This window comes from Lithobates pipiens, unplaced genomic scaffold, assembly GCF_037356315.1.
Source record: "Lithobates pipiens isolate NorthernLeopardFrog02 unplaced genomic scaffold, aLitPip1_a1.2 Scaffold_18, whole genome shotgun sequence".
Taxonomy (NCBI): domain Eukaryota; kingdom Metazoa; phylum Chordata; class Amphibia; order Anura; family Ranidae; genus Lithobates; species Lithobates pipiens.
Window position 1 is genome coordinate 344527121 of NW_027507758.1, and position 16429 is coordinate 344543549.

At 46.7% G+C, this 16429-nt stretch overlaps 1 protein-coding gene across 8 annotated transcripts in view; it reads right to left on the reverse strand.

Moving 5' to 3' along the window:
* Positions 1 to 1621, reverse strand: part of FAM135A (family with sequence similarity 135 member A) — a 177707-nt gene extending 176086 nt beyond the window's left edge. For 4 of the 8 annotated variants that reach the window (XM_077487412.1, XM_077487405.1, XM_077487406.1 and 1 more), the window contains exon 1: positions 1464 to 1615. The gene's annotated coding sequence lies outside the window, so the exon portion shown is untranslated. Of the gene's footprint in view, positions 1 to 1463 lie in introns of all 8 variants that reach the window. The other 4 variants (XM_077487408.1, XM_077487411.1, XM_077487410.1 and 1 more) reach the window with 3 other exon arrangements.
* Between the last annotated feature and the right edge of the window lie 14808 nt (positions 1622 to 16429).

Here is a 16429-nt window from a genome sequence, read left to right on the forward strand (position 1 = left end):
AGTAAAACTGTGATAACAGAACTGATTCAATCATACAGTTTGTTTTGCAAATCTACGTACACTACAATGTGATAAAGGAATAATCCTGAACTTTGTTTTATCTCGTTACTGTGAAATTGTCTGAATACATCAATGCAGTGCATGCTATCTCAGCTTGCAGAGCTCAGATTCATTGAATGAGTTTACCAAAAATGTAAACATTGCAGAATATACAGCCTCCTGCTACATAACTAAGTTCCATTTTATGCTGAATAAACTAAATTATTAATGTATCTTAAATAGAAAACTACCTTTAAATATATCTTTACTCCAAAAGCATTTTATTCAAATAAATTTGATTAAAAAAAATATATTTTTTAAATCATACATCTGGGCCACAACTTCCTTCTCCATACACCTGAGCCAAAGGTCTCACCACACACCTGTGCTTTCTCCACAACCTGAACCATAGATCCCAACATAGACCAGAGATAGAAGTTCCCCCTCTCCAGACATCTGAGCGCCAAGCCCCCCCTCTCCAGACACCTGAGCGCCAAGCCCCCCCCCCCCTTCCAGACACCTGAGCGCCAAGCCCCCCCCCCTCTCCAGACACCTGAGCGCCAAGCCCCCCCCCCTTCCAGACACCTGAGCGCCAAGCCCCCCCCCTCTCAAAGACACCTGAGCGCCAAGCCCCCCCCCCTCTCCAGACACCTAAGCGCCAAGCCCCCCCCCCCTCTCCAGACACCTGAGCGCCAAGCCCCCCCCCCTCTCCAGACACCTGAGCGCCAAGCCCCCCCCTCTCCAGACACCTGAGCGCCAAGCCCCCCCCCCTCTCCAGACACCTGAGCGCCAAGCCCCCCCCCCCCTCTCCAGACACCTGAGCGCCAAGCCCCCCCCCTCTCCAGACACCTGAGCGCCAAGCCCCCCCCCTCTCCAGACACCTGAGCGCCAAGCCCCCCCTCTCCAGACACCTGAGCGCCAAGCCCCCCCCTCTCCAGACACCTGAGCGCCAAGCCCCCCCTCTCCATACACCAGAGCGCCAAGCCCCCCCTCTCCATACACCAGAGCGCCAAGTCCCCCTCTCCAGACACCAGAGCGCCAAGTCCCCCTCTCCAGACACCTGAGAGGTAAGTCCCCCTCTCCAGACACCTGAGAGGTAAGTCCCCCTCTCCAGACACCTGAGAGGTAAGTAGCCCTCTCCAGACACCTGAGAGGTAAGTAGCCCTCTCCAGACACCTGAGTCATAGGTCTCTTTAGACATGTAAGACAGAAGTCTCCCCATACACCTGAGCTATAGGCATCTCTCCCCATACCCCTAAGCCATAGGTGTCATGGGTGTCTCTGTCCCTACACCTGCGCGGTAAGACCCCTCTCCATACACCCACACCCCGCTGTCACACCCTGCACACACACCATATAAATGCCCGTCCTCCCAGCTGTATGCACCGCCCCCCTCCCATTCTCCCGCTCCGGGCGGCTCTTACCGGTGGCCGGGCAGAGGAAGCAGACAAGGTGCGGAGAGGCGGCCAAAGCCCCGGCCTTTAGTAAGACAGCCATCCGACCAGCCTCGGACACACAGCGAGGAGGAGAGCCGCCTAGAGCCCCGCCCCCCGAATGACAGCCTGGGAAGGAGGGGACTCCCAGCCAAGGAGACACACCGCCGTACTAGGGAAGGAGGGTGTCACATGGTGGTGTGTGGGTGTCACCTTACTAGTGTCTGTAGAGCAGAGGGGATGTCATCTCTACACACTAATATACCATGATGTATGAGTAGTATCCTGTCCTCCATAGACACGTACTATGTCTCCTCCATACCGGAGCTGAGCTGTGTCTATGGGGGTGAGATATATCATATACAGTGTTTTGAAAAAGTATTCATACCCCTTGCAATTTTCCACATTTCATGTTACAACCAAAAATGTAAATGTATTTTATTGGGATTTTATGTGATAGACCAACACAAAGTGGCACATAATTGTGAAGTGGAAGGAAAATGATATAATAAATATCACAAATCTGTGAAAAGTGCGGTGTACATTTGTATTCAGCCCCCCTGAGTCAATACTTTGTAGAACCACCTTTCGCTGCAATTACAGCAACAGGTCTTTTTGGGGATGTCTCTACCAGCTTTGCACATCTAGAGAGTGACATGTTTGCCCATTCTTCTTTGCAAAATAACTGCCAGATTGGATGTAGAGTGTCTGTGAACAGCAATTTTCAAGTCCACAGATGCTCAATTGGATTTAGGTCTGGACCTTGACTGGGCCATTCTAACACATGAATATGCTTTGTTGTAAACCATTCCATTGTATCACTGGCTCTATGTTTGGGGTCGTTGTCCTGCTGGAAGGTGAACCTATGTCCCAGTCTCAAGTCTTTTTGCAGACTCTAACAGGTTTTCTTCTACGATTGCTATGTATTTGGCTCCATCCATCTTCTCATCAACTCTAACCAGCTTCCCCATCCCTGCTGAAGAAAAGCATCCCCAAAACATGATGCTGCCACCACCATGTTTCACGGTGGGGATGGTTTCTTTCAACAATAGCTTTCTTTTTGCTACTCTTCCATAAAGGCCAGATTTGTGGAGTGCATGACTAAGGCCAGGTTCACATTATTGCGAATTGGAGGTGGTATCCCTGGGTCTAATTCGCAATAGCAGGAGAATATGACTGGCTCTCTGGAGCCTGTTCATATATCTCCGATGTGGCTCCAGTGCAAATTTGCACAGGAGCCCTGTGCGTTTTTTGGTCTGTTTCAGGTCCAAATTCAGCCCAAAATCGGGCAAAAATCAGACCTGAAACGGTGAACCAGGACGCACAGGACCCCTGCTGGGAGCTGCATCATCATCCAGTGTGAACCGAGCTTAATAGTTGTCCTGTGGACAGATTCTCCCACCTGAGCTGTGGCTCTCTGCAGCTCCTCCAGTGTTACCAAGGGCCTCTTGGCTGCTTCTCTGATTAATGCTCTCCTTGCCCATTCTGTCAGTTTAGGTGGACGGCCATGTCTTGGTAGGTTTGCAGTTGTCTAATTTCCATTTTTCGATGATGGATTGAACAGTGCTCCATGAGATGTTCATAGCTTGGGATATTTTTTATATAACTCTAAAGCCTCATACACACGATCGGATTGTTGGCCAACAAAACCGTGGAATTTTGTCCAAAGGAAGCGTTGGCCCAAACTTGTCTTGCATACACATGGCCACACAACTGTTGTCCAACAAACACGATGGCAGTGATCTACTACGTTGTTTTTCAGCCCTTTAGCACCACTCTTTGGGCTCCTTCTGCTAATTTCATGTTAGTAGAAGTTTTAGGGAGTGTTGATTCACACTTTTCATTTCACACTGTTCATTTAGCGCTTTTCGTTTTGTTTCTGAATGGCCATTCATCAAAAAGACATGTTGCAGAATCGGAGGAGATAACATGTTATTTATTATTGGCCTTGGAATTATTGCTTTGACATTATTTTTTTGGTTGAATAATGATTAGATTTGGTATATTTTCTATATTTTTGGATGCACAGAATGCACTTTTTGGTTAAAGTGGTGTTGCCACCAAAAAATAAAAAGTTGCTTAAAATTCTTAAAAAAAAATAAAAAAAAAATAATTGGCAAAAAAATGTTTTTTTACTCACTTCTAAATACCTGTTGCTAGAGGGTCCCTCGTAGTCTGCCTTCTTCCTTGCCCGGGCTGGTGACATCACTTCCCCTCACGCCGCACATTCACCTGGGACCTGTCACGTATCCCAGGTGACTGTACGGCGTATCACGGCGCCCTGCGCCGCTCGCGCATGCTCAGTGGGTACCCGGCTGTGAAGCCACAGCCGGGTGCCCACAGTATGCATGACGGCGCCACGAGCGGAGCTGGGAGCTAGGGGGGGCTTCGTTACCCCGCATCGCTGGACCCTGGGACAGGTAAGTGTCCGATTATTAAAAGTCAGCAGCTGCAGTATTTGTAGCTGCTGACTTTAAATTTTTTTTTTTTAGGGGGCACCCCACTTTAAGTTCTATTGGCAGATAGCATGTCTAATTTTACTTGTTTTCTTTTTTTAATGCACAGTAAAAAAATTGTGTAGAATAATACTTGGCTACAGTTTGGGAGTAGGCAACTACATTTTAAAAAATACAATGTAAAAGGGACACCAACATAGTTGTATCTTTGATCTTAAAAACTACTACGGGATAATGGTGTTTTGATTTTTCATTTGAACTTGCTCAAATAAAAATAAAAAAAGCATAATAATATTATTCTTGATATCACTAGAAAATAGAAGCCTTTTAAAATAAGTTTGCCATAACTCCATCAGTATCGCCAGCGAAGCAGGTTCATTTATATCCCATTAAAGAAGAAGAGAATGTGCGCTGCATTTCGAGATTTCATAATTTGCCACGTCATGAATGTTAATTCTCCATTACGAGCGCTAGTTTACAAGACTAACCACTTCTGCCTCGTCCTTGCTTCTGAAAATGCGTGTTTGTACTTTGGATCTTTGTTCAACGGACTTGTGTACACACGATCGGAAAATCCAACAACACACATATGTTGGTGGAAAATTTGAAAACCTGCTAGCCAACATTTGTTGGTGGAAAGTCCGACAACAATTGTCCGATGGAGCATACACACGGTCCAATTTACCACCAACGGGCTCACATAAAACATTTCCCATCAGAAAGTCCAATCGTGTGTACGAGGCATAAGGAGCAGGGCCCCCTGATTCCTACTGTATTAAAGTGTATTGTATTTGTACTGTCTATCCCCAAGTTGTAAAGCGCTACGTAAACTGTTGGCGCTATATAAATCCTGTACAATAATAATTCTAACCTAATCCTGCTTTAAACATCTCCATAACTTTATCCATGATCTGTCTGGTGTGTTCCTTGGCTTTCATGATGCTGTTTGTTCACTAAGGTTCTCTAACAAACCCCTGAGGGTTTCACAGAACAGCTGTATTGACACTGAGATTAAATTACACACAGATGGACTCTATTTACTAATTAGGTAACTTCGGAAGACAATTGGTTCCACTAGATTTTAGTTAGGGGTATCAGAGTAAAGGGGGCTGAATACAAATGCACGCCACACTTTTCACATATTTATTAGTAAAAAAAAATGAAAACCATTTATCATTTTCCTTCCACTTCATAATTATGTGCCACTTTGTGTTGGTCGATCACAAAAAAATCTCAATCAAATACATTTACGTTTTTAGTTGTAGCATGACAAAATGTGGAAAATTTCAAGGGGTATGAATATTTTTCAAGGCACTGTATCATCATACACTGTCCAATATCTTCCATAAGTGTGCTGGGGGGTGAATGAGGGAGGGAAAGATGGTGTATTATGCAATTCTGGGGTAGTACTAAAGAGGAAATAAAGGGTGACGTTAGGGAACTGCCAGCAGACAGGCTCTTTATTGAAGATAAACAATGCAGTGTCCCTTCTGTGAACAAACAAACCTACCCACCTGCTCACAATCATCTCTGTACACTGAGCTACGCATACACAGCTCTGTTTACATTCCAACGCCGTGCTGGAGTGCTGGGAGGACTGAACTACTGCACAGGTGTCATTACACACTGGCCAAGATGGCCAAAGACTGGCACCTGGAAGAAGCCAAGGAAAAGGTACCAGTATCGGAGAAGGAGCAGTGCAAGTATTGAAGGCTTTAGTGCCACTCCAAATCATCATAGCTCTTTTACTACCGGAGGAGCCCGGCTTTCTCCTTCGTTGCCACCGCCATCCGGGCCTTCTTCCGACTTCGGGATCTTGTCCCGCTCTTCGGTTCTTCTTGCTGGGCCTCCGCTTTCTTCTTCCAGCTCTTTAACTAGCATTGGCTCGGTCTTCTATCACCGTCGCCTTCTGCTTCTTCTTCTTCTTCCTTCTTCCGATGTTGACACAATGCTCTCTCTGGCCGCAATGGCAGGGACGCGTTGTGCGGCGACTTATATAGGGACAAGGGGCGCGGTAATGGGTGATGCCACATGGCGACCCCGCCCCTTGTCCCTATATAAGTAGCCGCACAATGCGTCCCTGCCATTTCGCCCAGAGAGAGCGTCGTGTCAACATCGGCAGAAGAAGCAGATGGCGACAGAAGACCAAGCCAACGCTAGTTAAAGAGCTGGAAGAAGAAAGGGAATGCCCGGCAAGAAGAACCAAAGAGTGGGACAAAACCCCAAAGTCGGAACAAGACCTCCGGACGGCGGCGGCGACGGAGAAAGCCGGGCTCCTCTGCTAGTAAAAGAGCTAGCAAAAGAGCAGAAGATAGCGGAGGAATCCAGCGAGAAGACCCCCCGAAGATGGAAGAAGAGAAGACCCCCGGAGCTGTCTAATAAAGTGTTTTAAAAACAAGTGTTGTGTTTTTTTTATGTACACTTTTTTCCCCCAGGTGAATGGGTAGGGCTACCATGTATCCCATACTCATTCACATAGGGTGGGGGGCCGGGATCTGGGGGCCCCCTTATTAAAGGGGGCTCCTGAATTCTGATAAGCCCCCCTGCCTGCAGACCCCGACAACCAACGGCCAGGGTTGTCGGGAAGAGGCCCTTGTCCTCATCAACATGGGGACAAGGTGCTTTGGGGTGGGGGGGGCCGCACGTCCCCACCCCCTTTCCTGACCGGCCGGGCTGTGTGTTCGGATAAGGGTCTGCTATGGACTTTGGGTGGACCCCATGCCATTTTTTCGGTGTAGGGGTTCCCCTTTAAATCCATACCAGGTGACGGGGCTAGCGAGGTGTCAATCTCCCCGATGGAGGCGGCGACATTGAATTCCTTCACTAGTTCTGTCTACCTGGAGTCACTTTCAAAATTAATGGACTTTTCTCCGTGTGTGGGCAAGTCCATTCATTTCAAAAGTCTGGTGGACTAGCACACAGACGGGCGGATTGTCTGCCGGACTGCCGAATCCAGCAGACAATTTTGAGTCAAAACTTCTTTCTAAGTCCTCCGGACCTCTGGGAAGAAGGGAGGAAAAAGTCCGCCAGAGCCCACACACTGGCGGATTGTCTGGCGGACTCTGGTCCGCCGGACCAAGTTCGCCAGATAATCCAATCACGTGTACACGGCATAAGGCCGCGTACACACGGGCGGACTGTTCGCCCAACCTTGTCCGCTGAACAGTGTTTGGGCGGACAGTCCGCTCGTGTGTGGGGCTTCAGCGGACAGTTTCAGCGGACAGTTGGACGAACAAGGTCTTACGGAAATTCCGAAAAACTGTCCGCTGAAACAAGGTTTCAGCGGACTGTTCGCTCGTGTGTAGGCTTGTTCGGCCAACTAAGTCTCGCGCATGCTCAGAAAGGATTTCCACGTCGGAAGGTTGCATTGCAGTGTATTGGACGTCGAAATTTTCGATCCGTCGTGCGTGCCGAAACGTCATTGCGCACGGTTTCAGCAAACTGTTCGTCCGTCGTGTGTGGCCATGTCCGTCCATGCTAAGTTTGAGCGGACTGTTTGCCGAAACTGTTGGACGGACAAAGTTGGGCGAACAGTCCGCGCGTGTGTACGCGGCCTAAGTGTCATTTATGTCTGCTGCTTCCTTCCTCTGCTATCAGCAGGAATCACTTCTAACAAGTTTTCCTGACACCAAAAGAAAAATGGTGACAGTGGAGGGACCTCCAGCTGATTGACAGTCGCAGCTCTGTACATATGTGAAGGGGCTCTCAGATTTCAGTTCTTCGCCCCCTTTTTTCTGACAGCTCAGACAAACTTTAAATAAACTGTACCTTGAATGGATGAAGAGAAGAGAAGACTGAAGATAGACAAGTACAACTTCTGTAGGAGGATTTGTTTCATTTCTGTGTTAGACCTGTGGTAAGACTCTTCACTGGGTATATGTAAGGCATTACAACCACCTTAAAGCTTTTGTGCCCCCTTCCTTAGTGGTGGCAATACAATTACAAGGGCTTACAGGTGCAAAACCACCCCCCCCCGATGAAAATTTGGAGGCACCCCTGAGCAATCGGGGGGAAAAGGCAGGGTGCAGGTGTCAGGAGTAGCTAATGACCAGGGGGGGTCAGGAGTGTGTAAGGCACAAAGTGCAGAGGTGGGTAACACAGAGTGCAGGGATCAGAGCTGGATAACAGAGTGCAGAGGTCAGTGGTGGGTAATACATAGAGTGCAGGGATCAGGGCTGGCTAACACATAGAACAGGGATATGCAGTTAGCGGACCTCCAGATGTTGCTAAACTACAAGTCTCATCATGCCTCTGCCTCTGGGTGTCATGCTTGTGGCTGTTAGAGTCTTGCTATGCCTCATGGGACTTGTAGTTCTGCAACAGCTGGAGGTCCACTAATTGCATATCCCTGACATAGAGTGTAGAGGTCAGTGGTGGGTAATACATAGAGTGCAGAAGTCAGTGGTGAGTAACACATATGCCGCGTACACACGACCAGACTTTCCGGCAGAAAAGGTCCGCCGGAAACATTCCGTCAAATTCAGATGGACCTAGAAATAGAACATATTTCAAATATGTCCGACGTAATCAATTCCTTTCGTCTGTATGCTGGACGGACCAAATACGACGCAAGGGCAGCTATTGGCTACTGGCTATTGAACTTTCTTTTCTAGTCCTGTCGTACATCATCACGTTCAAAACGAACAGACTTTTTATCCGTTTGTGAGTGGTCAAGTCCGTTCAGTCAGAAGTCTGTCGGAACTCCGTAGGGAAGACCGTCTGACCTTTTCTGCCGGAAAGAGCGGCCGTGTGTACGCGGGAAAAGAGTGCAGAAGTCAGTGGTGGGTAACACAGAGTGTAGGGATCAGGGCTGGGTAGCACAAGAGTGCAGAGGTCAGTGGTGAGTAGCACAAGAGTGCAGAGGTCAATGGTGGGTAGCACAGAGTGAAGAAGTCAGTGGTGGGTAGCACATAGTGCAGAGGTCAGCGGTGGGTAGGCATGAGCTCTGTGTTCGACTCAAATGCATGTTCGACTCGAACATCGTTTGTTTGGCGAATTCAGAACTTTGTGGACCGTTTGCACCAAATTCGTGTGGCATGAACGGCCCACAATGCACTACGCTACCCCACATGCTTGGCCAATCACAGCGCCGGCAGCGAGGAGAGCCATAATTGGCCACAGGCACAGCCATAATTGGCCCGCGTGCGTGCGTGCGCGCGCACGGTTACCCACGCCAGGCGGGCTATTTAAACTCAGTTCTCCCTTCTGATCTTGCTGCTTGATCTACAGCGTTCCTGAGACTATTACCTGAATCTGATCTGTTTGTGTATCTTCCCTGCCTTCTGCCTGCCTCTGACCTCCGGCTTGTCTAGGACTCTGCACCTGTCTCATCCTCTGGTCCATCCGTGCTCATCCGTTACCGACCCGGCTTGTTCTACGTTCCTGCCTCTGCCCGCTGCATCTGTTCCTGTACTGACTGTCTGGTTTGACCCGGCTTGCCTGACTCTTCTGTGTGCCTGCCCCTGAGTGATCCACCTGTTCCTGTTGGTCTCCTGCTGTCTACTGGTTCCTGTCTGCTGTCACTGGGGCCTGCTTGTCCAGCTACAGTTCCTGAAGTCAGCCAGATCCATCCACCGGCTGTTGATCCTGCCAGGCACTCGTGCTACCTCTGACTCCCGTGCCTCCTGTCACCATCATCAGGGGCCGTGAGTCGGGGACGCAAGAGAGGTCTCCTTCTGCATTCCGGGCTCACCACTAGGTACGTGACACTACCCTTTATCGCTGGTGTTCTCTAATTACAGGCATCTGCAGGAGTTAAAGTGGGTGTTGTGTGCCTCCAGCACAGTATACACCTGAAGATACCCCTTATTGCTGGTGTTGTCTGTTGCATATCTTGCATATTAGCCTTTAAAATTAGCACTTTTGATTTCGAACATTCGAGTCCCATAGACTTTAATAGGGTTCTAAAGTTAGTATGAATTTTAGGTCCATTTGAAGGTTCTGGTGCGAACCGAACCAGGGGTGGGGGGGGGGGGGGGCGGAGTTCGGCTCATCCCTAGTGATGGGTAACACAAGATTGCAGAGGTCAATGGTGGGTAGCACAGAGTGCAGAAGTCAGTGGTGGGTAGCACAGAGTGCAGAAATCAGTGGTGGGTAGCACAGAGTGCAGAGGCCAGTGGTGGGTAACACAAAGTGCAGAGCTCATTGGTGGGTAACACAGAGTGCAGAGGTCAGTGGTGGGTAATACAGAGTGCAGAGGTCAGTGGTGGGTAATACAGAGTGCAGAGGTCAGTGGTGGGTAATACAGAGTGCAGAGATCAGTGGTGGGTAACACAGAGTGCACAGATCAGTGGTGTGTAACATACAAAGCACAGAAGTCAGTGGTGGGTAACACAGAGTGCAGAGGTTAGTGGTGGGTAGCACAGAGTGCAGAAATCAGTGGTGGGTAGCACAGAGTGAAGAGGTCAGTGGTGGGTAACACAGAGTGCAGAGATCAGTGGTGTGTAACATGCAGAGCACAGAAGTCAGTGGTGGGTAACACAGAGTGCAGAGGTCAGTGGTGGGTAGCACAGAGTGCAGAAATCAGTGGTGGGTAGCACAGAGTGCAGAGGCAAGTGGTAGGTAGCACAGGGTGCAGAGGTCAGTGGTGGGTAACACAGAGTGCAGAGGTCAGTGGTGGATAACACAGATTGCAGAGGTCAGTGGTGGGTAGCACAGAGTGCAGATGTCAGTAGTGGGTAGCACAGAGTGCAGAGGTCAGTGGAGGGTAATACATAGAATGCAGAGGTCAGTGGTGGTTAATACAGAGTGCAGAGGTCAGTGATGGGTAACACAGAGAGCAGAGGTCAGTGGTGTGTAACATACAGAGCACAGAAGTCAGTGGTGGGTAGCACAAAGTGCATAGGTCAGTGGTGGATAACACAGAGTGCAGAGGTCAGTGGTGGGTAACACAGAGTGCAGAGGTCAGTGGTGGGTAACACAGAGTGCAGAGGTCAGTGGTGGGTAGCACAGAGTGCAGAGGTCAGTGGAGGGTGATACGTAGAATGCAGAGGTCAGTGGTGGATAACACAAAGATCAGAGGTCAGTGGTGGGTAACACAGAGTGCAGAGGTCCGTGGTGGGTAATATAGAGTGCAGAGGTCAGTGGTGGGTAGCATAGAGTGAAGGGGTCAGTGGTGGGTAACAGAGTGCAAAGGTCGGTGGTAGGTAACACAGAGTGAAGGGGTCAGGTGTATGTAATGTACAGAATATATAGGTCAGGTGTGTAGTGTTACTGATTGTAGGGGTCCAAAGTATGTACCGAGTATGAGCCATACATTTTCATGGCCCTAGTAGCTGAGACATATCAACAATATCCATAGATCAGGGTAGAGGAGGTTGTCTAGACACAGGGGCCCCTGGTGTCAGCCAGGGCAGAGAAACTCTGGAAGGCATACCAACACACAGTCACATACACACAGGTCCTCTCCTTTTCCAATCAGGGGCTGGTAGGTGGGGCCAGTTTCTCATTTTCCTCCAGAGTTTCCACATAGATCCCTGGGGCACCAAGAGATATGCTGTGGCCGGGGCCACCTATTATGCTGAGGCCAAAGGCAGCCTCACATGGTAGCCCTGTCTTCACCTGCAGCACCTATTTTCTGAACTCCCCACTCTTTAGTTGCCAGAAGTGAAGAAAATGCCATGTACTTCTGGGTATGAAGCAGAGTTAAACCCATTGATTTAACAGTTTCAAAAAAGTAACATCCTGGAATGCTGGGATTGCCAACTGTAACATTTGCTTGTGCTCTCAACCAAACTGTCAAACAATCAAATGGCTGGTATCATAACTGATCACATGTGCAACACCATGGCAGTTGCAGATCAAACAGAAGCAGCTTCCTTGGCTGCAAATGTCAGGAGGGTTTAATTCCACTTTAAGGCTGTCAGCAGATCGGCCTCTACAAATCGTCAGTGCCTAAAAATAGAGAGTAACTGAGCACATGTAGAGCAGGGTGAGCAATGTATTATTGGATTTTAAACAGTATAGGCACTTATTGTTAACCACTTACGGACCACCGCCGCAGTTTTACCTTGGCTGTTTGAAGGAGGATATTGGTTTTATGGCAGCAGCTAGCTGCCATAACCTCAGTATCCTCGTCTTCAGCGGGCGGTCCGCTACAAGATAAAAGTGGTCTCTGCGGCGGATTCGGCACGAGATCCCTTTTATTGGTGGTGGGAGAGGGGACCCCCCTCATGGAGCAATCCAGTGCCCTCCGCTGCATACCGGAGCCGTCGGCAGTGGTGGAGGCGATCGTGTTCCTGTCTCCTGTCAGGTATGGAGACGAGTGAGGGGAAGATGGCCCCCACCTGTCTCCATACAATTGCTGGGCAGAAGCGACGTCAAAACGTCACTTCCGTCCACATCTCTTAAAGGGCCATTTTATTTAAATAATTTTTTTAAATCACAATTTTTTTATTTTTTTTATTGTATTTTAGTCTACATATGAGATCTGGGGACTTTTTGACCTCAGATCTCATATTTAAGAGGTCCTGTTTGCATTCCTTGTAATAGGAATAAAAATGACAACTTTTTTTTTTAAAACAGTGTAAAAATAAAAAATAAAAGGTAAAGTAAATAATAATAAAACATTTTTTTAAACGTGCCCCGGCCTGACGACTGCGCGAACGCATATGTGAGTAGTGCCCGCATATGAAAACGGTGTTCAAACTACACATGTGAGGTATCACCGCAATCGGTAGAGAGAGGGCAATGATTATAGCCCTGGAACTCCTCTGTAACTTAAAACATGTAACCTGTATAATTTTTTAAATATCGCCCATGGAGATTTTTAAGGTTAAAAGTTTATCGGCATTTCAAGAGCGGGTGCAATTTTGATGCATGACATGTTGGGTATCAATTTACTTGGAGTAACATTATCTTTCACAATATAAAAAACAATGGGGCAAATTTTTTTTATTATCGCAAAAAAAAAATGCACGTGTAAGACCACTGTGCAAATACAATGTGAAAAAAAGTACTGTAATGACTGCCATTTTATTCTCTAGGGTTTTAGAAAAAAAAAACAATATGTAATGTTTGCTGGTTCTAAGTAATTTTCTAGCAAAAAAACAGTTTTAAACATGTAAACACCACAATCTCACAACGAAGCTGGTCCTTAAGTGGTTAATGATTTACATAGCTATACCTGCAAAAAGGGCCAGCCTGAAGGCCCCTTTTGCAGGTATAGGACTTAAGTTTCTGACTAAAGTTTCACTTTAAATAAAAAAAAAAAAACATATCTGTCTCATTGGTTGTGTTCTCAACCTAATCATCAAACTATCAAATGGATGGTTTCATAACTGATCACATGTGCAGCACCATGGCAGTTGACAACCAAACAGGCCAGATGGCATCTTCCTTGGATGAAAACGATAGGTGTGTTTAATCCCGCTTTAAATGTGGATTTCAGGAAAACTGCTAAATACACAAATTAAATACATGTATCATAGATGTTTTACCTGTCAGATAATTTATATATTTCTGTCTGTTCTTTCCTAGGAGAGGTACAGCCCTGGCAGAAAACAGAGCCAGCCTGGAGACCTGACTTTTCCCCTAAGTACTAATTAAGTATCTCGAGAAGGTCTTGTCCTTCCCCCAGTGACTGAACAGTGAAAGAGAAGCAGCTGACTCATCTCTGTGTTATTCTACTCTCTATTCCAATCAGCATGTCCCTTTTTAGAACATGAAACACTACAGCACAATTGATTGGCTCATTATGGTCAGGGCCGTCTTTAACATTGACTGGACCCGGGGCAAAAAAATTCTTGGGGCCCCCCTCCCCCATGCAATTTCGCTCTCCACCTTCTCTGAGACATACAATAAATAGCAGTTAGACTTAAAATCAGTTTACTGTATCAGATCGGGCAGTGATTGCAATTGGTTGCCAGAGGTTACAGCATATCATTACTGCTTACTGACTGGTTTCTAGAGGTTACAGCACACATTACAGCTCACGGATTAGTTGCTAGAGGTTACAGCACATGAGTTCTCCTTGTTGATTGGTTGCTAGAGATTACTGTACAGTAATACTGCTCACTGGTTCCTATAGGTTACAGCACGTCTGCTCCTCACTGCAGGGGGGCATGATATATATGAATGTCACCTTTATTTACATATCAATGCCACCGGCCTCATCTATTTACATATGAATGCCGCTGTTATTTACATATGAAGGTTATTTACATGTAAACACTTTCTGCAGGTAAGTCATCCATACACAACAATAGGGCAGAGATGAGAAGCATTAGTAGCAGCACTTCACACTGAGATATCGGGACACAGCACAGGACTAAAACTTCAAGGGACAAGGGAATTTAAACTGGAATGGTTGGCAAGTATGAGGCAGCTGCTTTGGGCCCCACAACAATGACAGGGCCCAGGGCAGCTGCCCCTTTTGAACTGCCTTAAAAACGGCCCCGATTATCGTGCTTCCCTGTTATGCAGTCTAAAGCCCCATACACACGATCGGACTTTGTACAAACTTTCCTGTGGACTTTTGTACAAAGGGCGTTGGCCGTAAGTTTGTATTGCAAACACACTATCTGACTTTTTAGGCAACAAACACGAACGTAGGGACGTTTCAACATACTGACGACACTTCAAAAGAGGACGTTCAATTATTCCAGCGCCACCTTTGGTCAACTTCTGTATTGTTGTCTGATCTTTTGCACTGCTTCTGAGCATGCGTGTTTGTACTTTGTACAAAAGTCCGATGGTTTTGTGTACACACGATCGGACTTTGCTCCATCAGACTTATGTTGTCAAAAAGTTTGTCTGTTCGCACAGCCAACAAAAGTTTGTCCGATGGAGCGTACACACGGTCGGATGTTGCTCCAAAACAGCCAATTTGCATGTTTATTGTCAAAAAGTCAGATCGTGTGTACGGGCCTTAAGCTTTGCTGTATGTGGAATTGCAATTTTGGCAGGCCCCTCTCCTGCTTGCAACCTTCTGGGACACATTAAAAGTCCCAGGAGGCTGTGTGGACCATTCACAGGGTGCAACATAGGAAGAATCTGGCTGTGAAGCCGCAATGAGTCACAGCTGGAATCCCACAGTTAAGATGCCAGCGTCGGGGACTGAAGAATGGGGCAGGGAGGGTAGCGGGTGGTGGCTGCAGCATTGGGAATATGTACATGTTCAACCCTAAAAACAGGTGGAACATGTAACATGTTCCCAAAGGTGAACTCGTCCTTTAACCCAATAGTGAAACCTAACATTTAACTTGACCCTAGCCTTTAACTTTACCCTAACATTAACCCTCGAAGTGTATTTCCACTTAATTGAGAAGTACTGGAATGTGTTGAAATATGATGACATCTTAAAAACACTGATTTCAGAGAGACCAAGATCTGTATACAAACGAGCCACCAGTAGATAAACTACTTAAAAATGTAGTAGAACAGCCTGTAATCAATACCATTACATTATTTGACAAGAAAGGATTCTAGGCATTTGGCAGATGTTACAGTTGCAAGGCAGCTACAAGCAATTATAATAAAAAAGAACAAGTTCATTAATGACCATAATGGTAAAGAATATACATTGAGGTACTTCATATCATGCAACGCAAAGGGCGTAGTTTACGCATTGCATTGTCCGTGTGGCATGATACTGTATATGTAGGAAGAACAAAAAGGGAAATGCACATAAGAATAAAAGAGCATGTTTACCAAATCACAAAAGGCAAAAAGGAAGATTATTTGTATCATCTTTTTAGAACGATTCATTATAAAGAAGTATCAGGTTTACTTTTCTGGGGTCTAGAGAAATATAAAAAGCATTGGAGGGGCAGCCACTGTGTTAGAACACTTAGTCAAAGGGAATCATGGTGGGTGTATGAATTAGTTTGGCGCCCAGAGGATTGAACAAAGAAGTAATATTTGCACTAAAAAATATAATGCAAGCTTCATGCAATATCAAGTTTACTAATAATTCACTATGGTTTACCCACTTTATAACATCTGTATATATTAGGAAATATATTCTTTTTCACCACTAGGGGTCTCCCTTGGTACTAAAGAGAGTTACATCCTTGTTAGTAATATAATAACACAGGAGCCCTTTATCTGTACAAACGAGCGAATATTTTGACAGAGCAACACATTTTTAGCCACAGACATAAGGCTTATATGGATCATAATACAAATGCATTTCACCACTGTAAGCATGTAGAGACGAAGGGAAACCACGACAAAATGGCAGCGATTGGTATCCCAATAGAAACATCAGTAAGGGCTACATTAAAATGGTGGCGGCAGCCACTATACAAATCAAGGGGGAAGCCAGCCAGTCAGAAATCCCAGAAGAAGTCACGAGGTGTGTGATGAAACCGGTAGGAATCTGACTGTCTGAATTTGGTAGTGAGGTGAGGAGGAATAGGAGAGTCCTCACACCGCATTCACCGAGGCTGCAGATCCGGGGTATAGGTTTTTCCTATCCCCCCCTCACCGCTACATGCACTACATGAGTGTTTTTATTCATGGAAATGTGAGTTGAATGTATAACGTGTTTTAAAGGATTAA